The sequence below is a fragment of the Rhipicephalus microplus genome, chromosome X, assembly GCF_043290135.1.
Source record: "Rhipicephalus microplus isolate Deutch F79 chromosome X, USDA_Rmic, whole genome shotgun sequence".
In the NCBI taxonomy this organism is placed as follows: domain Eukaryota; kingdom Metazoa; phylum Arthropoda; class Arachnida; order Ixodida; family Ixodidae; genus Rhipicephalus; species Rhipicephalus microplus.
This window is the reverse complement of record NC_134710.1, coordinates 443036861-443058739: the sequence shown is the minus strand read 5'-3', so window position 1 is coordinate 443058739 and position 21879 is coordinate 443036861. Positions and strand designations below refer to the sequence as shown.

The 21879-nt window shown below is 42.8% G+C and overlaps 1 long non-coding RNA gene and 1 other non-coding gene across 2 annotated transcripts; one reads left to right on the top strand and one right to left on the bottom strand.

Annotated features, from left to right (window-relative positions):
• Positions 1-928: 928 nt before the first annotated feature.
• TRNAT-UGU (transfer RNA threonine (anticodon UGU)) lies at positions 929-1000 on the top strand. Its single transcript has one exon. It is a non-coding gene; the product is annotated as a tRNA-Thr (tRNA).
• A 16920-nt stretch (positions 1001-17920) lies between these two features.
• On the bottom strand, positions 17921-19264 carry LOC142777482 (uncharacterized). The gene is made up of 2 exons (XR_012888130.1): positions 19222-19264; positions 17921-18333 (listed from the first exon to the last, which is right to left on the bottom strand). It is a non-coding gene; the product is annotated as an uncharacterized LOC142777482 (long non-coding RNA).
• Positions 19265-21879: the final 2615 nt, after the last annotated feature.

The following is a 21879-nucleotide window of genomic DNA, read 5'->3' as shown; positions in this document are numbered from 1 at the left end:
TACGCTGCCTTCAAAGTGCTGTTTCGGCAAACTTTCTCTATGATGTTTTGGAAATACATTTTGCTTAATTTGCTTTCAAAGTATTTTAAGCCTTTAGTATAAAACAAATAAAAGAGAAAACGCAAACGTATTACTGGCAAAAAAACTAAGCTTATCATAAAAAATACTAAAACTGCAGCATATTACAATTTTTTTACCAAAGCGAAGAAGAATGAAAATATAATAAAGTAAATGAACTCTCACAGTTATTAAAGTGTAGCGCCTTGAGCTTAATGAAAAAAATGTTTGGTATTAATTACACAGACCAGTATTGTTATATAGAATATTTAGCGAGTAACAGTTTCATATGAATGCCGAATGCTTGAAGCACAGTCTAAGCATTACAAATTGTCTTTAGAATTAAAAGGCCTAAATAACTACTTCTAATGTTCACCTATACGTCCACAATTTGTTTCAACATGACCGCAGCAGATGCTCAAAAATTGACGGGGAACTCTTGATATTGAAGGACCCCCCGTATATATATATATATATATATACATATATATATATATATATATATATATATATATATATAAGGAAAGAAGTGTATACCTAAGGGCTCGGTTTTCCGTGTTTTTACGAGCACTTTGGTATACAATTCTTTCCTTATTCATTAACGAGGGTCTTGTACTGGCAGACTTAGCGCCTTTAGGTTGTATACGAGGGACTATTGGTCAGCTGCCAACTCGTAACAAGTTCACGTGCTACGTGACGCCAAACAGGCTCAAAAGAGCGTGCCACACTCGCCGCCATGGCTACTGGTGGCGCTGACTGACACTTTCACGTTGAGGAGGAGGAGGAGGAATAAATGAGGAAGGACAGGGAGGTTAGCCATTCCCATGTTGAATTCACATATAAACCCTATAAAGTGAATAAGGGGATAGCTGTCGTGGTAGCTCAGTGGTAGAGCATCGAACGTGTCATTCGAAGGTCGCAGGTTTGGATCCTGCCCACGGCAAGTTATCTTTTCACCCACTTTTCTTAATATTTACATTACAATTTGGTCTAATATCTTCCCCTATACTTTCCTTGACATTAAGGTCTGTTAGATCTCATATATATCTATATATATATATATATATATATATATATATATATATATATATATATATAGATATATATATATATATATATATATATATATATATATATATATATATATATATATATACATATATGAGATCTAACAGACCATAATGCCAAGGAAAGTATAGGGGAAGATATTAGACCAATTTCTAATGTACATATGAAGAAATACGAAGAAAAGTGGAAAAGTGGGTGGGGCACATTGTGGCTGAGGTGGATTTGTCCGGTTCATTGACTTGCAGCACATCAGGCACTTACCTGTCTGAGTGTCCTCAAGTGCTTGTTAACATAGAGACTGCATCGCCAACAGCTGCGGCTTTTGGGAGGTATATTTGTCTAGTGGGGCGGGAGTAGCGAATTTCTAAGTGGGGTGGGGTGCAAGTAGTTCTTCTCGCGGCCGGTATCAGTGTAAAACACGCCTCCTTTTACGTCCGCGATTCTGTCTGTGCCGGGACTCCGGCTAACAGATGAACAATCGAAGTACTTCCCCTGACCAACTAATTATCTGTAAGTGAGATACTTGGCAGAGGGTAAAGCTGCACCGCCAGGAAAAGGTCTTTTGCGAGGTAGGTTGTCGAGAGGTGCACTGTCGAGTTGGTGAGTCACAGAACTCTTATCCGCGGTAGAGTCTAGGTAGGAGGAATGGAAAAGCGGGCGAAACACATACGTTTACCTGGTAGTTCATTTCGGCCAAGGTGGTTCTGCAGCTTTCTTTAGGCTTCTGTTAACGTCCGACGGGTGTTTCGTATACCACATCTATCCTCCTGAATGACTGCGGAACTAGCTGCAATTCATTTTGCGCTTAAATATGCACTAGAAGGATAAGTGTATCAGAAGGTTGTCAGAAACACAAATGTTTGTGCTGCTCTTCGCAGATTGTTAAGAAAAGACCCCATGGTTCACTTATATGCAGCATCGTTAAAATTGCCATAAACCCTAGTTTGCCAGTGGATACCTTCGCATGTTGTATTCCTAGGAATAAAGAGGCCGATGACCTCGCTCTAACTTGTGCCCACAATGACTGTCAGTGCCAAGAAATTTCATGCCGGTTTACCAGCGCTCGCTTGCGAATTCAACGACATCTTTTAAAGCAGTATCTCGATGAGCGTGTCGCAAGTGAATTGTTTTTTCCTGGCATTCGTGGTCATGAGTTGAGTCGCCATGACAGAGCCCTGTCATCTAAGCTAAGAGTTGGGTCTGTGTCAGTGAGTAAAAAACATCAGGACAGTTCAATATGTTCGAACTGTGGCTCCATTGAGACAATAAAACACGGCATTTAAGAGTGCCCTACATTCGTTCTGTAGCGAGCACTACTCAAAAAGAACTATGGAGCAATTGGACTTAGATGCGCAACCCTTGACGATTGCTTGTTCCTAGGAGCATGGCTTCTAGGTGTGACCAGTCTCATAGAGCCTTTTCAACTTTGTTAACAAAAAGAAAGTTGGGGCCGCGTTTGATGAGATATTTATGCGACTATTTTTCGCGGGTGTTTTTTATTTTCTTTACTTTCGTCTTCTCTCTAATCTTTATTCCTGCATTTTCTTTGTGTCTGTCATTACCGAAGGAGAAGCAGGCATTGTGCCCCTATAGGTGGCAGTTGTTAGCCTGTTCCCTGCAGATTTTCTCTGCCTTCGTGTTTTCCATATGTGCACAAACTAAATTCCAGCCAAGATTGTTGTCTAAGGCCTTCGTATACTTGTGCTGGGATTTGGCAGCGTCGCAAAGGCGGTCGACAGCCACCAGCGATTTTCGATGCTCTGACAAGGCATTGCGAGTGCCGAGAGCATTTACAGTTTCGATCAATAGCTAGGCATCATCCTGGAGTCCTCAGAACTCTGGTAGTTTTGAAGCAACAACTGATGGTAACGTGGAATACAAAGATGCGGAAGTTCTCAAGGCGAAACAGTCTAGCTGCTGGGCAAGCAATGATGTCGACGACGTGACGTCAGCGCGTTGGTCGGGTGAAAAGCCAGAAAAATCAAAGGCGACAGCTGCGGGGATAATGGGATTTCTGGTACTCCCATCGGTGGCTCAGAAGCGGCAGTTTAAAGGCGTCAAGCACTAAAGTTGTTGACCTAAGCGCACAGCACGTCTTCACCTATGATCTTAGCAGCGTCGTCGTGTGAGAAACTTGGAGAGCCCTTGCTGGCGCCAGCAGAATATGCCGTCGCCGCGGCAATCAACGCGGCGGTGTCATTAATCAGTGAAGTTGTGATGAATGTACCATTGTGTTACCGAGCAGGCCTGGACGCCTTTCCTGGGCGGCACTTGTAGCCAGGCAAGAAAGCGGGTGATGAGTAGGCTAAGGTGCCGTCCTTGTCGAAAAGTGATAGCTGGATCCTGTTGACGGAAGCCATGTCACTAGGAGCGATGAGCGTACTCTCACAGAAGAGGAGCCCGTGCGATGTCTTGTCGCGAAGTGGTTTCGCAGTAACGATGAAGGCAAGTTGAGCCGATGAGGATGCCTGGACGCCTTTCCTAGACAGCGTTGGTAGCGCCGGTAGGTAAGCGGTTGGCGAGGAGGCTTGGACGCTGTCTCGGCCGAACTGTGCTTCCTGGGGCAGCAGGCTAGTGGTTTCCACATTCTAGTAAGTGCAGGCCATGTTCCCGGTTTGACTGCGTCAGAAGACTGAACATGGACGAGCACAAGTGCCTTCTGCGCCATTGTAAACAGACTCAGACAAAGCAGTCTTTGATGAGGATAATAATGATGATGATGCAGATGATTATGATGACCTCTGATGAACGGCGCTCACCCACGAAAGGGGACGGGCGAAGAACCGGGTGGCAAGATTCCTAAATAAAGCTGAAACCAGCCTAAAAAAATTATTTACAGATAAAACTATGAATAAAGAAATATGGTTGCTCAGCAAATGGTCAAACCATCTCTTGTTCCTAATAGACATAACTACGAATTATAAACTAAGGATCTGGAAATGTGAGGGTTATTTAGCATGGTAATTTTTTGTTGCCTTGATGTAGTCCAATACAGTAGAGCATACACCCCTTTGGCAGTAACCAGATGAAGTGCCGCGAAGTGATGAAAGTATTGCAACATTTACTTCTATTCCTATCTTCTGCAATGGGGCTTGTAAATATCTTTTTCGACGGGCCAGCCGTTCTTTATCTTACTGCCCCACCCCTGCTTCCTCACAATATATATATATATATATATATATATATATATATATATATATATATATATATATATATATATATATATATATATATATATATATATATATATATATATATATATATATATATATAGGTATGGGATATGGCACAACGGGAGCGTTGTCAACAAGGATAAATATATTTATTTCCCAACAGTTTCGGGAGGGGACCTCCCTTCATCAGGTAAATAGCCGACCGACCCATTAACGAGAAACCTTTCCTTTACACACACCGCCCGCCGCCCGCCGAACGACCAAACGACCAATTACGGGGAAACCCCTTTCTTTAGGCACGCCGTCCCGGACCCTCCCGGCACCGCGGCGACAATCTTGGGTGGCCCGACACACGCCAAGAACCGAACAGCACGTGATATGAACCGTAGGTGGATGTAGACGGACAGTTGGCTTCGTTGTCAGTGTTGACAGTGGTTCTTCCTCTTTTTTACTTTCTTTCTTTTCTTTCTTTTTTCGTCTTTTTTCTCCATTTTTTTTCCTTCTTCCAGTTCCCTCTCACTCTCGCAAACGTCTTTCAAGGCGAGAGGGACGCGGCAGCAAGGAAGTTCATGTCAGTATAACCATGGTCCTTCAATACTTTTTTCTGGTCATGAAACTCCCGCGAAAGTTTCATATAGGGACACAAGTGGCCACCAGAGGCGCCACCGTAAACAGGAGGGCATCGATCGGCCGCGCTTGGCAGGGCTGTAGCGCGTTCGCGGAAGCGTTTCCCATCAAATACACTTCTTCAGATATTTTCCTTCTCCGTGTTATCGCTAACAAATCATAGCAGCTATTAGTATTGTCAAAGTGGTCCATGATGCGCGTTGTCAAATTGCCTAAGTCTTTGACTGCTGGCAATGTTTTAACTGAGTTCGTCTGTCAAGTGACGCGCATTCGTAGCGTTCCTAAATTTCTCGATTCCTGCATAGCCGCTTTTGGGGCTTAAACCGAACACTGTGACTGGTTCTAGATGACTGAAAGGTTAACATATTTTGCGCTAGAGATTGCGGAGCAGCCGTGCTCTGGCTGCACGTAACGTTCATTTTCGGAATAACTATCACTTTATTCCATATGGCATCACGAAGCAGCCAATAGAAGTTCGCGTGCCAATAAACAAATCTGTGTATCAGGGTGACTTGACATTAATAGCCTTGAAGTACCTCTTGAGGGATATCGTTAGTGAAACATAGCTGAAAAATTAAAAGCTCAGAATGAGACACCACAAGACAGAGAGGGATGCTCAAGTTGTGCTCTTTTCTTTTTTTTTCTTTGATGTCATAATTAGCGCCCCTGATTTTAAAGATTAAAAAATGAGATGAAACTGTTGTGAGCTGCTAGATATAGGCACTACGTGCTATTTCGAAGCGAGAGCTTTTGTTTTTACGCATGCAGATTTGATAACGCAGCCGAGTTTTGATATACGCGGCTTTTTTTTTATCCATTCCCATGTACTCTCCCAATGACCACGACTTCTAAGTCCGCGTTCTAATTAGCCACCCTGTTCCTTCTACGCGCACATAGAAATCAACCAGGATCTTCCTTCAACCCAGTTATTCAGTTTAAACGAATCAGTTGTACATGAAACTGCATTGCTCTTTTTGAATATTTCTAGAGATTTTCTTTATGCACTTAGATATCTCTTTCAATCCAACTTGAGCTTTTTATGTGCGAGATATTTCTGCCTAACGAAAGCAAATCTGTGTGCCACTTACCTAGCAGGGGGTAACATTTTGAATTTGGCAACTACGCTACGCGGCAATCGTCGAGAATTCGAAACTGCCATGAGCACAGGCACATAGTTTATTCAAATCTGCGTTTCAAAACTGTGGATGAAAGTTGGGAGACGGAGTGGATGACACAACAAAAATCATTGAAAAAATTTATGTCCCTGGTTTCCTCCCTCCTTTGGCCGGGCAGGATAAACGACGTCCGCCAGCACGAAACAGTTTGTTCTGCTCACGCGTAAAAAAATGCAGACGGCACTTAATAAAAAAGTGCACAACTTCTGCCGTAGTGCTCACGAAATGTGAGCCACAGCCAACACTGGCCGAAGAAGTGCGGTCGTCCAGCAGGATGTTCTCAACAATGTTCATGTAAACACTGGCACAGGCTATTTTGTCCACCGTGCACATTTCCACATGTTCTTCCACAATTTGCAAGAGCCGCAGTAATTTCTCCGATGGCACTTGCAAAAATCCTCTTGTCTTGATTTGAGTCAATGCAGTTGGCTCTCGGGAGTTGCTTCTGAGTGTTTGGAGGCAGTCCTTGCAGCTTATTTTAGCAAACTTTTTTGCTACATACCCACCAAGGTAATCCAAAATACAGTCCCTCGTTGACTCGGGATGAATCATGTCTTGCATGCATTCAGCAGGCTCCAGCAGTATATCGTCAAAAAGAACTGCCAAGGTATCAATCTGAAACATATTTTGCGTTATCACAATGGCCAGAGTGAGAAATTTGTAAAGTAAAATATAAAAATGCAGAATAAAACTTCTAGGCGCTTAAGCAAAAAAAAAAAAAAAAAAAAAAAATTTTTTTTTTTTTTTTTTTTTGCTTAAGCAAGTGATCTTATCTTCTTTCTAATATATATATGTGTGTCGTAGTAGTAATAAATCAGTTGAAAGTCTGCGCTCGTCCTCGTCTCTTATGTTAGTTGTCTGAAGTTTTACGCGCCTAGAAGTTTTATATGGATTACCAACTAGCCCAATCCCACACTTTACTTAAGCAGAATAAAAGTCTGTTCTATATCATACGACCAGACGTGCATGTCATTAGCATCAAAAAGCTAGACGACATTCAGCACGTTTACGATGCACAAACACCCTACAAGCAGCATTGGTGGGTGCTATTCAAATGTTTACCTGATTAACAGTAGGCTCTTTATGTTGAAAGAGATCCTGCATTTTCAAGAGGAGACGCGGACCATCCCCTTCAACCGAGGCTCTCTGTGGAGGACGGATCAAGTTGTTCACCGAGAGCAACCGGTAAATGAACAAAAATTGCTGAACAGTTGGCTGTCCCCCTGCTCCAGCGACATGTCTTGCGATGCCAAAAAATCTCTGAAAAATATAAAAGTGTGAAGAAAACGTCTTCAACGAGCAAAAACGTTTAAATGTACCTCGAGGTGGTCTTGTCCAAAGTTGCCAACTAAAACATAGCGAAAGCCACAATTCAGCAGCTTTTCAACAAGCGTCACTGTGCTGTGCAAAGTCATTCTCAAAGCATTGCATGTTGGCTTGCTGAGAAAGAAGAGTTGCTTTTGCTTTGGTAAACTCTGGTTGTAAGTGTGCCACCTGTCAAGCCATTCGATGTTCTCCTTCAGCGTCTGAAAAACAATCTGATTTAAGTGGAACTTCAAAGGATGTGACAGTAGGTTTGAAATATTAGGGCTTACAGAAATGTGTTCCGCTTCATTGTACTGCACATCTTGTGGCCTTTTAGAATTGAAGCAGTCGAATAGACTATTCATTCGCCTCGCAAAATCCGAAGTTGCTTTGGAGCCACGAAGTTTCACACATTCTTCTCTACTGCGATAGAAGTCCATTGCTGAAGCAGTGCTTTCACTGAAGAGCTGAAATGTTTTAGAGAAGTTATATGGCAGAGTGTTGTATTCTGATGAAGCAACACCACTTTTTGTTACACATACTGATTAATGACTCATGCTAGAGCAGCTGTTATGTCTTACCTGGACAGCAAGTCTCACACTCAGTTTTTGGAAAGCGTTGGGGCTGATGTGAGCTTTCGTAAGCTTTGGCACAGCCCGAAGTCCAGCTTGCTGCTCCTCGTAGTCCAGCAGAGCTTCAAAGTGGGAATGCTGTACTTCTTTGTCACCAGGCAACTGTTACATTTATAAAAAGGCTGTGAGACAAAGTTAGCCAGAGCACTGTGATGACTTATCTTAAACTGTTTTACGCACCAGGAACTTTCCGGCCTTCAAAAGGTTATTCCTGATGCACTTGAAGATGTGCGGCGGGTCAATTATAGCCTGAATGACTTTGGAGGAGTCACATGGATGCTCAAACGATGTTGATACTCTTGTGACATCACCACTGACACCTAAAAGAAAGGCATTTCTATTATTAAAATCACTTACTAAATACCTTGAAAATAAATAATGACTGCAAATATTTACCCAAGGAGTTCAGTGCTGATCGGTTCGAAGTTGAGTTATCGCAAGTGACTGCCTCCACAATGACGCCGGCATTCGATAGGAGTACAATGCACTGCAGGATCAGTTTGGCAACAGTGGATCCTGGTGCAGCCCCGGACGTGCAAAACGCTCCGACAGTCTGCGACCAGCCACCAAGGAATGGTCGGAAAAGGAACACCAACACGTGGTCCCCATCTTTCACTTGGTCAGTCGGCTTCGTGTGCTCTGCTAAGTCCACCTTTCCAAGCAGTGCCATATCCGATTCCCTGACGTGAAGGCTCTTTCTCACGCTCATCTCATCAAACATGAGGACACCTAAAGAAAAAAAAATATTTCAGCTCTTTACCTAGAGTCCAGAAAAATCAAATGCAAAAGAAAAAAAAAGATAAAAACCTCGCCGTTCTCTCTTTGGAATCTTTTCCACTTTGTCTTTGAGGATGTCAAATAAATTTTCATCAAATCCGAAGCCGGCCTTCAGATTTTTCAGATAGGAGTAGAGTGTGCGAGGGTGTGGTAGAGGCAGAAAATTATTCTCGTGAAGAAATGTATAAACTGCTGTGGATTTGATTTTCAGCAGTAAACAATCGTAAAGCCATTCCTTTTTATACCTGCAATAAATAAAATGCAATTTTTGTGGTCACGATTCTGCTACAGCTCAAGCAAACAGCACCATCAAAGTAAAACAAAATATTGCGTTTTGTCCCACGGCTTCACTTAGTAGTTTCTGTCAATATCCAGAAAGCAAACGAATGCGCACCGAACATCGCACTTCACATAAAATTGCACACACACACAAACTTTACAAACCGGATCTTACCGTGCTGCTTTCGCAGACTTCATATTTGCTTTCATGATGCACTGGTCTATAATGAGCTTCTCGCGGTCTGAAAGCTTGTGAATATCTGCATACACTCCATTCTTTCTATTCGCGTGCGCCTCCGCTTTTGTGAGTTTCCGCTGACATGACTGAAGCTGTTGCTTCACGCTGCGAAGTTGGGCCTTCACTCTCTGTAGCTCCGACGCTGAACAAACGGTGACCTCTGTTTGACACTCTGCATCAGCGTAGCCATTGCGATTCTCAGTTCTCACAACATCTGCAAAGAGTGAGAAAGGGCAATATTTATAAGGGAAGGAACCAATTTGGTTAGCGTAGTGAGCGAATTTTGTTAGCGTGGTGAGCGGGTAGGATACTTGCAAACTTTGTGCCAGACTTACCTTCGATTTCTTTGTCGGCTGCACTGGAGACGTCTGCATTCGCGACTGTCGCATCACAATCCGGAGAAAGCTCTCGCGGCCTTTTTAGAGGTGGGCCCTTCGTTGCACGCGAACGCTGCTTTGGTTTCGAGAGGTAGGAAGGCAAACCTTCAAAAATCCTTGGTACGGCGTCTTCCACCAGTCTCGGTCGTTCTCGGGGCAGCGAAACGATGTCTCCGTTCACAGTGCACACGTCCGCACGTACAATGTCACTGGCGTCGAAATGTTTTTCACACACGCGAGCGTACTTTGATTCGAACGAAAATCCGGCAGTCTCCTGTCGCGGGATCGCACGTTTCCACCTGACGCGTTGTTCTGCGTTGGCTGGTAAACAGAACAGGGAAACTTTTTCGACGGTGCCCTTGTATCCAGAATGACAGCCCGGCACGCAGCAGGTGTTGGGCATCGCTGTCAACACGATGCGACCGCGAAAAGCTAAAAAGGGGGGCGATCAGCACGACCACCACAACTCCGCGCCAACAGTCCGCTAATGGCGGCCAACAGAGCAGCCGGCCGGGCCGGCTTCCTCGTCCCCCGTCTAGCTACGCCAGCGCCGCGGCGCGGAAAGTGCGGGCGGTATATGAAGCTCTCCCATTGAGTGACGCGGGAGTTTCATGACCAGAAAAATATTGAAGGACCATGGTATAACTCATCCCCTGATGAAGGGAGGTCCCCTCCCGAAACTGTTGGGAAATAAATATATTTATCCTTGTTGACAACGCTCCCGTTGTGCCATATGCCATACCTTCACGAAGACTAACTGGCCCATTGAATTATTACTCCCACTATATATATATATATATATATATATATATATATATATATATATATATATATATATATATATATATATATATATATATATATATATATATATATATGTATGTATATATATATATACATACATATATATATATATATATATATATACATACACTTCCGTTCAGGCACACTCTGGAGATGGCGGAATTAGAGAGAAATGTGATGGAAGGTGACAGTGTGAATTATTCGGACCACATTCGTGAGTTGCAGCTTGAGATTGAAGTGTTAAAGTTCAAGCTTGAGATAGAAAAGATGAAGTCATCGCGTGCCTTGTCAGAGGAGTCGAAAAACCAGAACCAGCATTCTAGTATTGCACGGTACGCAAAAGAGGTGAAAGCAGTCCTTGCACCCATGCCCAGAAATGAGCCAAAGATTCCAGCCTGGTTCAAACATGTGGACGCTCTTTTTACGGCATTGAGCATATCCGAGCAAACTCAGGGCACGATTATATTGCCATTCTTAACTGACAATATGCGTACGTTCGTTGCCAATCAGGCAGAACCTGGAGTGATGCCGTACTCGGATTTGAAGTATAGAGTGTTAAAGGAGCTGCGTATGACTCCGAGCGAGTACCGCCGTATGTTTGTGGAAATCAAAAGATAGAAAGGTGAGTCTTGAAACCAAGTGACGGCGTGCCTGCAGACTATGTTTACTTACTACATTAGAAATAGAGAGGTGGAGTCATTTGAGAGACTTCAAGAATCACTGATAGCTGATAGGCTAAAGCAGGTAATTCCAAATGATTTCGGCTCACTTGTCGTACAGCAAGAAGTGAAAGGCTGGTTTAAAGCCAAGGATGTCGCGCAGTCAGACACGAATTTCGAGAAAAGCCTAGACAGCAGCAGGCAGGGTAGTTACCGTGGTGCGGAACTAGGGCATTTCAATGATGGGCCACAAGTCAAACTATTTACTAGAGCGAATCTCAGCCGTAAATCAGGCGCGTGTTTTGGCTGCGGAAAACAAGGCCACTTTCAGAGAGATTGCGAGCTCTCACGTAACAGTGCTGCTAATACAGCCGAAATTTTATGCGTAGCTTCCAATAATAAGCGACCATTTGAAAGCCGAGTCTCACCGTCTTGACACTCTCCCATTGTGCAAAACTCGCTTATTAGGGATGTGGAGACTGCGATTCTCGTGGTAAGCAAGTCCTGTTTTGCACGCGTTGACACAGGTGCGGATATACCACTGGTACGAGAGAATGAAGTGTCCGCTGAAGTTTTGAACCAGAGTACGGGCACAATCAGGCTAACTGACGCTTTTTGTCATGGTGTTACTGCAGGTCTGCTGTACGTACTCTAGCTCTCCCAGCCTCATCGGAAAGCGCTGCGCAGCCTGTGAAACTGAGATGCACAGTAACCAATAAGTTAAATACGACTGTGCCAGTATTGCTTACACCAGGAGATTAGGAATGTCTTCGTGGTCATCGGCAAAGTCACTGAATTATCAAAAGTAGAGTAATGCGATAGACATCAGCTGTTTAAGACAGGGCATTAGTCAGGAGCCGTATGCACCAATGCGGGAGCCAGAACATGTGTCTCGAAGCAGCCCAAACGATGTGCAGTTCACAATGAAGAAACAGGACAGCTGAGCAGGAGAGCCGAAGCGAGATGAGCCTCTGCCTGATGTGCGGTATCAGGTGAAAAAGGGGTCGCCCGTCAAGGTAACTGATAGGAAGCAGTTAGACCGGAAGCAGCCATGCCAGTCAGTGAAACCTAAGTCGTGCCGAGACAGTGTTAACATACGACTCTTCCGGTAGTAAATTGTCTGGAAAGAAGATGACGAAGCGTGTTAGCACATACTTTGCCAAAAAGCATCTGGCGTTGGATTTCGGCGGTGGAACGAGGGGGTTCCACGTTTTGCGTATTTCCCGTTTGAAAGGAAAAGTGCCCAGATTAGGACCATCGCGTGCCCGACTGAAGTGTAAAATGGAGCCGTAAGTTCTTTGGAGAATAGAACCTCCGGATTTGTTGAAAGACATTTTTTTGCTGCGTTGTTTTTAAGGTATGAAACAGTTATCTTACGTGACGAGAGTTTATTTTAGTGAGAAGTATTGCGTTTTCTTTTTTTAGTGTTTAGGTATGGCGTTTTATCGAAGAGTGGAGACATGGCGACGGGCTTTCAGTGAAAAGTCGGTCAGTTCTCGGTTACGGTGGTTCGAGAGTGTTGAACACGCTGCTGTGCAACGTAAAGCAACAGGTAGCGTTTGATGGAGCCAGAGGGCTTGGTGTTATTTTCTGAGTTGACGGCAACCGACCCCAGCAAAGCTTTTTGTTTCGCGTGCTACGTGCTACGTGCTACGTGCTACGTGTGAGTTCACGTGCTACGTGATGCCACACATGAGCACAAAAGTGTGTTTCACACTCGCCGCTTGGCCTATAGAAGGCGCTATAGGTTTATAGAAGGCCTATAGGCTTATAGAAGGCTTATAGAAGGCCCCTATACATTCCTTGGCAATACTGTCTGTTAGATATCATTAATATTGCGCCAAAACACGAAAAAACGAGCCCTTAGGAATACACTTCTTTCCGTTATTCATTAACGAGGGTCTCGTACTGGCAGACTTGGTGTCATTAGGTGGTATATGAGGGACTATTGGTCTGCTGGCCGCTCGTAATAAGATCACGTGCTACGTGACGCCACACATGCGCATAAAAGGGTGTTTCACACTCGCAGGTTGACTTATATATGGCGCTGACTGACACTCCGTCTTCTAAATTCACATATAAACCCCAAAAAGTGGATGTAATGAAGGCCGCCATGATAGCTCAGTGGTTAGAGCATCGAACGCGTTATTCGAAGGTCGTAGGTTCGATTCCTGCTCACGGCTGGTTATTTTTTCACCCACTTTTCTTTCTTCTTATTTACATTTCATTGGTTCTAATAACTTACCCTATACATTCCTTGGCATTACTGTCTGTTAAATCTCATTAATATTGTGTCAAAACACGGAAAGACGAGCCCTTAGGTATACACTTCTTTCCCTTATTCATTTTCGAGGGTCTCGTACTTGCAGACTTGGTGTCATTATGTTGTACACGAGGGAGTATTGGTCAGCTGTCCGCTCGTAATAAGTTCACGTGCTACGTGACGCCACACATGCGCCTAAAAGGGTGTATCACACTCGCCGCTTGGCTTATAAATGGCGCTGACCGACACTCCTACTTCTAAATTCACATAAAAACCCAAAAAAGTGGATAGAAGGAAAGTCGCTGTGAGAGCTCAGTGGTTAGAACCTCGAACACGTTATTCGAAGGTCGTAGGTTCGATTCCTGCTCACGGCTGGTTATTTTTTCACCCACTTTTCTTTCTTCTTATTTACATTTCATTGGTTCTAATAACTTACCCTATACATTCCTTGGCATTACTGTCTGTTAGATCTCATCAATATTGTGTCAAAACACAGAAAAACCAGCCCTTAGATATACACTTCTTTCCCTTATTCATTAACGAGGGTCTCGTATTGGTGGCCTTGGTGTCATTAAGTTGTATACGAGGGACTATTGGTCAGCTGCCTGCTCGTAATAAATTCATGTGCTACGTGACGCCACACATGCGCATAAAAGGGTGTTTCACACTCGCTGCTTGGCTTATGATAGCACTGACTGACACTCCTACTTCTAAATTCACATATAAACTTAAAAAAGTGGATGGAGAGAAGGCCACTGTGATAGATCAGTGGTTAGAGCATCGAACGCGTTATTCGAAGGTCGGAGGTTCGATTCCTGCTCACGTCTGGTTATTTTTTCACCCACTTTTCTTTCTTCCCATTTACATTCGATTGGTTCTAATAACTTCTCCTTTACATTGCTTGGCATCACAGTCTGTTAAATCCCAATAATATTGTGTCAAAACACGAAAAAACGAGCCCTTAGGTAAACACTTCTTCCCTTATATATATATATATATATATATATATATATATATATATATATATATATATGTGTGTGTGTGTGTGTGTGTGTGTGTGTGTGTGTGTGTGTGATTTCGAGACCAGATTGTGTGTCCATGTTCTTTCCTATATTGCGTTTCTGTTACCTCGTAATAGGAGCGCGATGCCGTGGTCTGTATCGCTTTGCGTTGTAACAAATTAAAGTTTGTCTTGCAACGGACTCGCAAATTTTATGACACGTTACACTTGTGCGTACTGCAGAAAAATCACTAGTTAATTGTGACAGGTAAAGCTGTGCCAACAACAATTGGCACCAACACTGTTTGTAAACTCATGCGTTTGTTGCTTTCAAAATACCGATTGATATACTTAGCGTAGGTGGGTGAGAAGCACTGCATGCACCACAATATTCTGATCTAGTCCTCACTAGCGAAAAAAAAAGGTGAGAAAGCTGAACCTAATTTTAAAAACCTTTCTTTTTGTCTGAGCTTTTGACATTGGAAAATTTCGGTAAAAACAAAAGCTTAGGAAAAAAAAGCATTTGTTGCTTGCAATACCATGTTGCCTGAGTATGGCATACAAACTAGCAGTGTACTTCATTGACACTGAGCATCGCTCTGTAAAGGTAATTAATCATAGAAGTGCTGTGCATGTTTACAGGCTCGTTGTCTAATGCGTTCATAGTTCATAAGGAATAATATCTTCATAACGATAACTACTCCTGCACAAAAAATTCAACTGCCTTTTAGTTTGCAAGAGTGCACGAATAAAACTGGAGGTAAAAAGCGTCAGCTGCAAGCAAAACCAATGCAAGCACTGGCTACATTGGCATGGTAATACACTTGCTTGAAGGTCAGACATTCAATTTAGCACGGTGCGCATTGTCTCAAGCCCAGATTTTCTCGTGAAATTTTCTTCATCCTGATATGAGGATCGTTTCTGGGTTGCTTGTTTTATTAGTTATCTAGAAATACTGCAGGTCAATACTTTGGCTTGAGCAGGGGGGGGGGGGGGGGCATTATAACAAGAGAAAAAACAGAAGAAAATATATATATTAGAAGAAAAACAATGCAACATGAAATGAACGTAATGTTGGAAAAAAGGCAGCAATCACCCCTCGACTTAACCGAAAATTAACAATTCAGTGAATTCAAAGTTCAGTTCAATCGAATTAGTTTTCACACTATTGCTAACACAACTTTTTTTGTTTTTCCGGTAGTGATATAGGGCTGCAGTAGATTGATTACCTGCACTCTGTTAAGAAAGTGCCTCACATTTACATTCATTCCATTTGTTTTTATATTTTGCAGGTGCATCACCGCTTGAAAATGATCTAGTTGACTGCAATTCAACACAAAAGAAGGTGAGGTATGCCGGCACAGACAACAAAGAAGAACAAGACAGTGAAAATGCAGATGTCAACTCAAAAGGCACCCTGTGCTCTTCTAGTGAGCAACCATTTTGAAAAAATGGAGGCGATCGAGTTGACAATTTCTTAAGAAAGGCCTCAGAGTTTTACGAAACATTTTCTAGACATTGCCCAGCACTTGAAGATTTTTGCTGGCAGTACTCCCCTAGATAATAACGACTGTTCCTAAAGCTTCGATCAAAACAATTTAAGGTTGTAAACTATAGCATTGCCACATCGTACCTTAGGTCCTCAGTCATCAAACAGTGTGTGCACAAAGTTAACGACAGCCTTGTAGGGACACTAAAGGCAAATAACCATTTACATCAGATTGAAAGCTCAATGTATGACAACATCTTAAACGACATTATTATCAACAGCAGTGCCCTGCTGACACAAAAAAAGTAAATGCACAAGAACACAAGCGCCGCAGTAGGGCATTTTCAAAATAATCCCGATGTATTCAGACGAATCGCCTACAATTATTCACTAGTGAGCCATCTAACTGTACTAAATGAAGATGTTTCGTGCAATAAGAGACGCAAAAAAGGCTGGTTGTTTGTTTCTGTTTGATTCATGGAAAAAAAACCACCAGACGTTACTATGTGGAATAAAGCGAGGGATTCAAAAATTCAATTTTCGCGTGGCTACACGAGACTGCTGGTGCCATCTAGCAGGGTCACTGCTCACTTAGACCCGATATGCAAACTTTTAGTGCGCATCATCACTTCATAAAGATCAAGCCGTAAAGTACAAAGTATATTGTAAAAGTACAAAGGTACAGGTATAAAGGTACAAAGTATATGTGAAAAAAGAATTTCTGCTGTTTACTTTAAGTCATGTAAGGTCTCGGATAATACGAGTTATACTTTTATTCAGTTTGCGTATTCGCCGTGGCAAAGCGTATATGCAGCTTCAGCAATGCTAAACATCCTATAACTCATGTGTAGTCGTATCTTTAAGCCCGGAGATCATGTACTTTTTTTTCTGCACACAGCGCAAACACTGAGATGTACCCTCCCGCAGGTGATCGCGTCAAATGCGTTTTTACCTTCACTGAAATGTCGAATCATGAAGTTCCGTTCGCGACCTGTTAGTGCCATAAACCCACAATGAGTGGTAATGTTTTTGCAAACAACGTGCATCGTTATTCATGCAACCCCCTCCCCCCCCCCCCCACACACACACAACCAATATTCTCAGTTTCACCGTCCATGAAGGTGAACCAATATTGTCGATGCATTTCAATGTACACTGCATGCCATAATAAACATTGCGCATTTTCAAAGACAACGCTGCCGTTCCTTGCAGAGGCCGCTACATGTGTTTGCTTCTCCAAGATAAACAAGCAGCCAACGAGGCAAATATTTCGTCACGCAGTTTACTTCACTCTTACTTGTTTTTTGACCCATAGCACAGCTAATCTTGCTACTTAAAATGAACTTTAAGCTTCAAAAACAAAGAAAAAACTTGCCCCAAGCACCGCACCACTGTACCATGCTGAGGCACTAGCGGCTTTGTACATGCGCCGGTGATATCCCACGGTGATGCACCCCGGTAGAGATATATTGTTGTTAAGATACATATCTTCCATACAATGTACTAGTTCTAGTCGACAGCTAAATATCTAAGACATTGTGCTTCCACGACTACAACTGCTCAGTATTTAGGTTCTGGTACAACATACACATGGCTCAGCTAGCTAAAGGGTACTGACACCTTTTTTCTCATGCATGTTTACTCAGCCATACAGATCTCCTATATACAAAGACGGCTCTTAGCCAGTGAGACGCTTAGTAAACGCTGATAAGATACTTTATTATAATATAAAGTAAATTTTCTCGCAGCTCACTTATCCAAATTACGCTAACTTGATGTCAGACTACAGTACTACTAATCCCGATGACCTCGCGCATTAGTCTGCCTAGTTGAGATGACGTCAAGCTCCAAAATACAGAAAATGGCAGCTTGCACGTCGCCTTCTCGATCACCTGCTCGCACCTTGCGATCGTGCCATTGCTTTCATACAGCGTACCAGTGAAGCGAACTAGCGGAGTCTAGAATAGTGTATGTGCACGCGAATACAAGATATATGCTTATCCAAGGGTAAAGAAATCCTTTATTTTCAATTTCTCGTCATGGCACTAGTATAAATAAGTCTTGCGTGAACAAGTTTTTCATGAATAAGCCTTGCGCCAGTGAAACAAAAAACAATAGGTGCAAGTTCTACCGATTCCCATCCAATCCAGCACTGAGACAAGTGTGGGTCGACTTCGTTTGTCGCGGCCCAGGCGCACACTGAACGCCAACCAAGCGGAGCTTACTCTGTTCACTGCACTTCATTCCAGACGAGTACATGCGCAACATGCCGTTGCTGACCGACTTCAGATTGTCGATGAAGAGCAAAGGGGCACAACTGAGATGCCATACCCTTGTTTTGCTTCCTCCCGCAACAGTTTTCACCCATGCAGACGAAGCAGATGCACGGACGAGGATACGACGCAAAAACCTGCAAACGCACATACTAATAGCAGGTATCACTGCTTATTTTATGTCGTGATGTCAGGGTACAGTAGCAACTGGATCTAGCTTTAAAAGGCATGCTTTATTAACGTTTCTGAGCACACTCAAGCTTGCTGGTACATTTCCTAAAGCTTGGCCTGTCATTAGACGAGAAAAAAAAACGATAAGTGAAAAATTTCGTGTTACGCAGTAGCTTTTTAAGGGCTTCCTGGTACTCCAGGTAGCGCAAATCAAGTACTATTGATCAAGGATGAAATACTGCCTGTTGGATGGTGCATCACCATCATATGCTCTGTATGAAGGCTATTTGCTATCCTTGGGAACAGGGGGAGGGTCAAAAGTTCCCAGGCCACACTGCCATAAGAATACAGTTGAATCTCTGTAAACGAAAACCTTTTAACGTGGAATTCCTACTAAAATGAAAGAACTATCTCCAATTGGTTTAATACTAACATTCTGCACCTTTGTTCATTTCTCAGTAAACGAAACTCCTGTTGAATTGAAGATACTCTTCCAGTTCCTACAAGTTTTGTTCAACTAGAGTCTATTGGACACAGCACAGTGACCTGGGTGCTTTTGACAGGCCCTGCACACCTAGTTGGCCCCCTACAGCTTTAGCTGCTCACATCTTATGTATGCTCATTTTATCCTCTCCTCAGACTGCCTAGTAGTCAAAATGCATTCTGCCACAACGGACCACCAATTATACATGAAACACATTACGTGGACCCGTCAAATCCACTTCATCCTCTTCATGAAATCTAAGATATCAGCCACCCACATATGTCACACCAATGTAATATAAGAAACTAATAGGAAATTGATAGTATATGAATATAAGTTAGAATACACCTATAAATAGGCTTAAACTCACCTGTGGATCTTTCCTCGAAACCTAGGGCAGCCTGAGCATCAATATCTGAAATGACAGTGCCAATGAGCAAAATTCTAGTAGGTAAATAATAAAAACCCATTACGTAACAGACACCTGATTGCATATTATGCACACATTGATTACACGCTGCCTGTATAACATCTAAAGAGTAGTAAAAAAATATATAAGGGTTTCGTTTGTGTTAGGCATACAGGACATGGCATCATTTGTAAAATGCATTACCCATTACTGATACGCCTACCAGCAACAGACTACTGATGTCTAATGATTGCTAGTCATAATTGCCATTTTGAAAAAAACAAAAAATCAACACGAAATAGGAAAAACTAGCCAAAATGCAGTCAACTAGAGCCAACAGCAGTAAAAATAGTCAAAAGTAGGCGCACATATGTGAAAACGACTTCCACACTATTATTTAAATGTCGAAGAAGCGTATCCACGAAAACGTAATTATACACTGTATTCAGTGCTCACTTGAACAATCGAATATCCCATCTCTCATGTCAATGAGTGCACAGAGCCATGGGTGTGGATTGCTGTCGATTCCTGTTCCCTTGAAATCGTGGTTTAAAGCTGACTTCAGCAATGAGTAATCAGCAAAACAAGACCACATACAATCGTTTTCAGCAAACAGCCACTCAAACGTTTTTTTCTGTATTTGTGTGTGCGAGGCCTGCTTCACTAAGAGGTTGTAAATGTTTAGTTTTCATATTTATTGTAATAATCAACCGTTTACCCTTACCCCTGTTTAGGCCACTGCAACCTGCCATTTTTATTCAAAGTGCCAAATTCTAATTTTGGAGCTACAAGCACAGTTTGACTACAGCGTTTTGTCACCGTACTCAAATAATACAGGCTGCGACGTCACCAGATATTGCTAATTATGCTCAAGCTGAGGGGCGAGAAAATAGCCAAAAGGAGTCAAGTAGACAATTTTTCTTCCACCACCGGCCTAAAAAAAGGTAGCCGAATTGGCTCAAAGTAACCAAACTTGGCAACCCTGTCTCTTCTCAAGGAGTTCTCAATGCGAACAAGCAGAATTCAGTAGAATGACATGTTTTCAAGACATTTGCAGCCATGTTGCAGGGCAAGGAACAGCATAGCTTCGGAAGTAATGAAACTGCTTTTTATGGTAGCAAGTTCTGGAAAGCTTCAGCAGTAACAAGTTGTGAAGGCGTACACTCAAACCTAATTATAACGAGGGTTGTTTTTTACATAAAAATAAGTTCATTAAACCAAAAATTTCTTATAAAAGTATACTCTACCACTAGGTCTATTGAAATACTGTTCACTTACTTTGTTATTACCGATACTTCATTATATTCCGGTCCTCTAAATTGAGGTTTGAGTGTGATTCCACGGTCGCTGAATAAAGAAGGTGAGGCCTGTTCCGTGCCGCTGAAGCGGAATCCCGGACTTGGTACACCTCACTCCCTCTCTGACTTCAACACTTTCCGCCACGAGAAACTCTATCACACGCATTGCTACGCGCGACGGTAGGCCGTAAATAATGAATTTCCTGAGACCACGTCACAAGTTCTGTTTTGAATCGTTATTAGAAGTACCTATTGCAACACATATGTGAATAGTTTGCCCTAGGAGAGCGAATCTTTAGTAGAGTAGTCCTTAATATTCCCCATGAATACTGCCCGTGTGACTCACTTGAAATGTCAAAGGTCACTCATTTCGTTCATAGAGAGGCAATTGCCACCAAGTTTCCAAGAGCTGATATGTTGGCAGACCGAAAAATATCGCAAAAGCACGTACAATTAAATTGTAGGTTCTTTTAGCTCACCAACAATGCCGGCTGTGGCCCAAAGACATAGTTAAAACCAAAAGTTTGCAACACAAACAAAAAAGTATTCCTAATAAAGGCATCAAGCCTACTTCTATACTCGCCACGTATAAAATACAAATGACAAAATCACTGAGATGGTATTTAAAAACACGGGAACAAACTTACCACGCTACAAATGCAATTTCATGCATAACTACAAGCTGCGCAAAAACACACAGAGGTCTTGAATATTGAACACACGTGTGTATTCCACAACTCTTCAAACATTTTTCGAATATTTCTCTGCATCGAAACAATGAAACTAACTCTAACTCGGAGCGTTGTCCCGGCGAAAATCTTCGAACAGTAATTCCATGGCAGCATCACTAGATTCTTCAATATCAACTGACCGCACTACACAACTCACTTGAACTGCTCAAAGATCACAACTTCTTGGATGAGTTCACCAACCATCCTCCCCTCCGTCACCTTTAGTTTGGATCCTTCCCGGTTTTTCCAACATTTCAAGTAATTGAACGGTGACATGGCGACAGCCAGGGGAAGGGGCTTCGCCTCGCCGGTTTGTCTGCAAAAACGGCTGCCCCCAAAAGAGGCCCCACTTCGATGTCTCGACTTCTCCCCATCTGTGTGGGCTGTCACATGTGTATAGAGAAAGGGCATGGCCTGGGCGCCTTTTGATGCTTGTTTTCTTGTTTAGTTGTGCGTGCCCAGGAAGGGAACAGTTGGCACAATGGTCTGATGCTGTTGTCCGATGGTGGTGGCAGCGACAGCCCTCGCATGTGATAAAAATAAGTGCTCTGTTATGAATAATACACACCAAATTATGCTTCTTGACATTG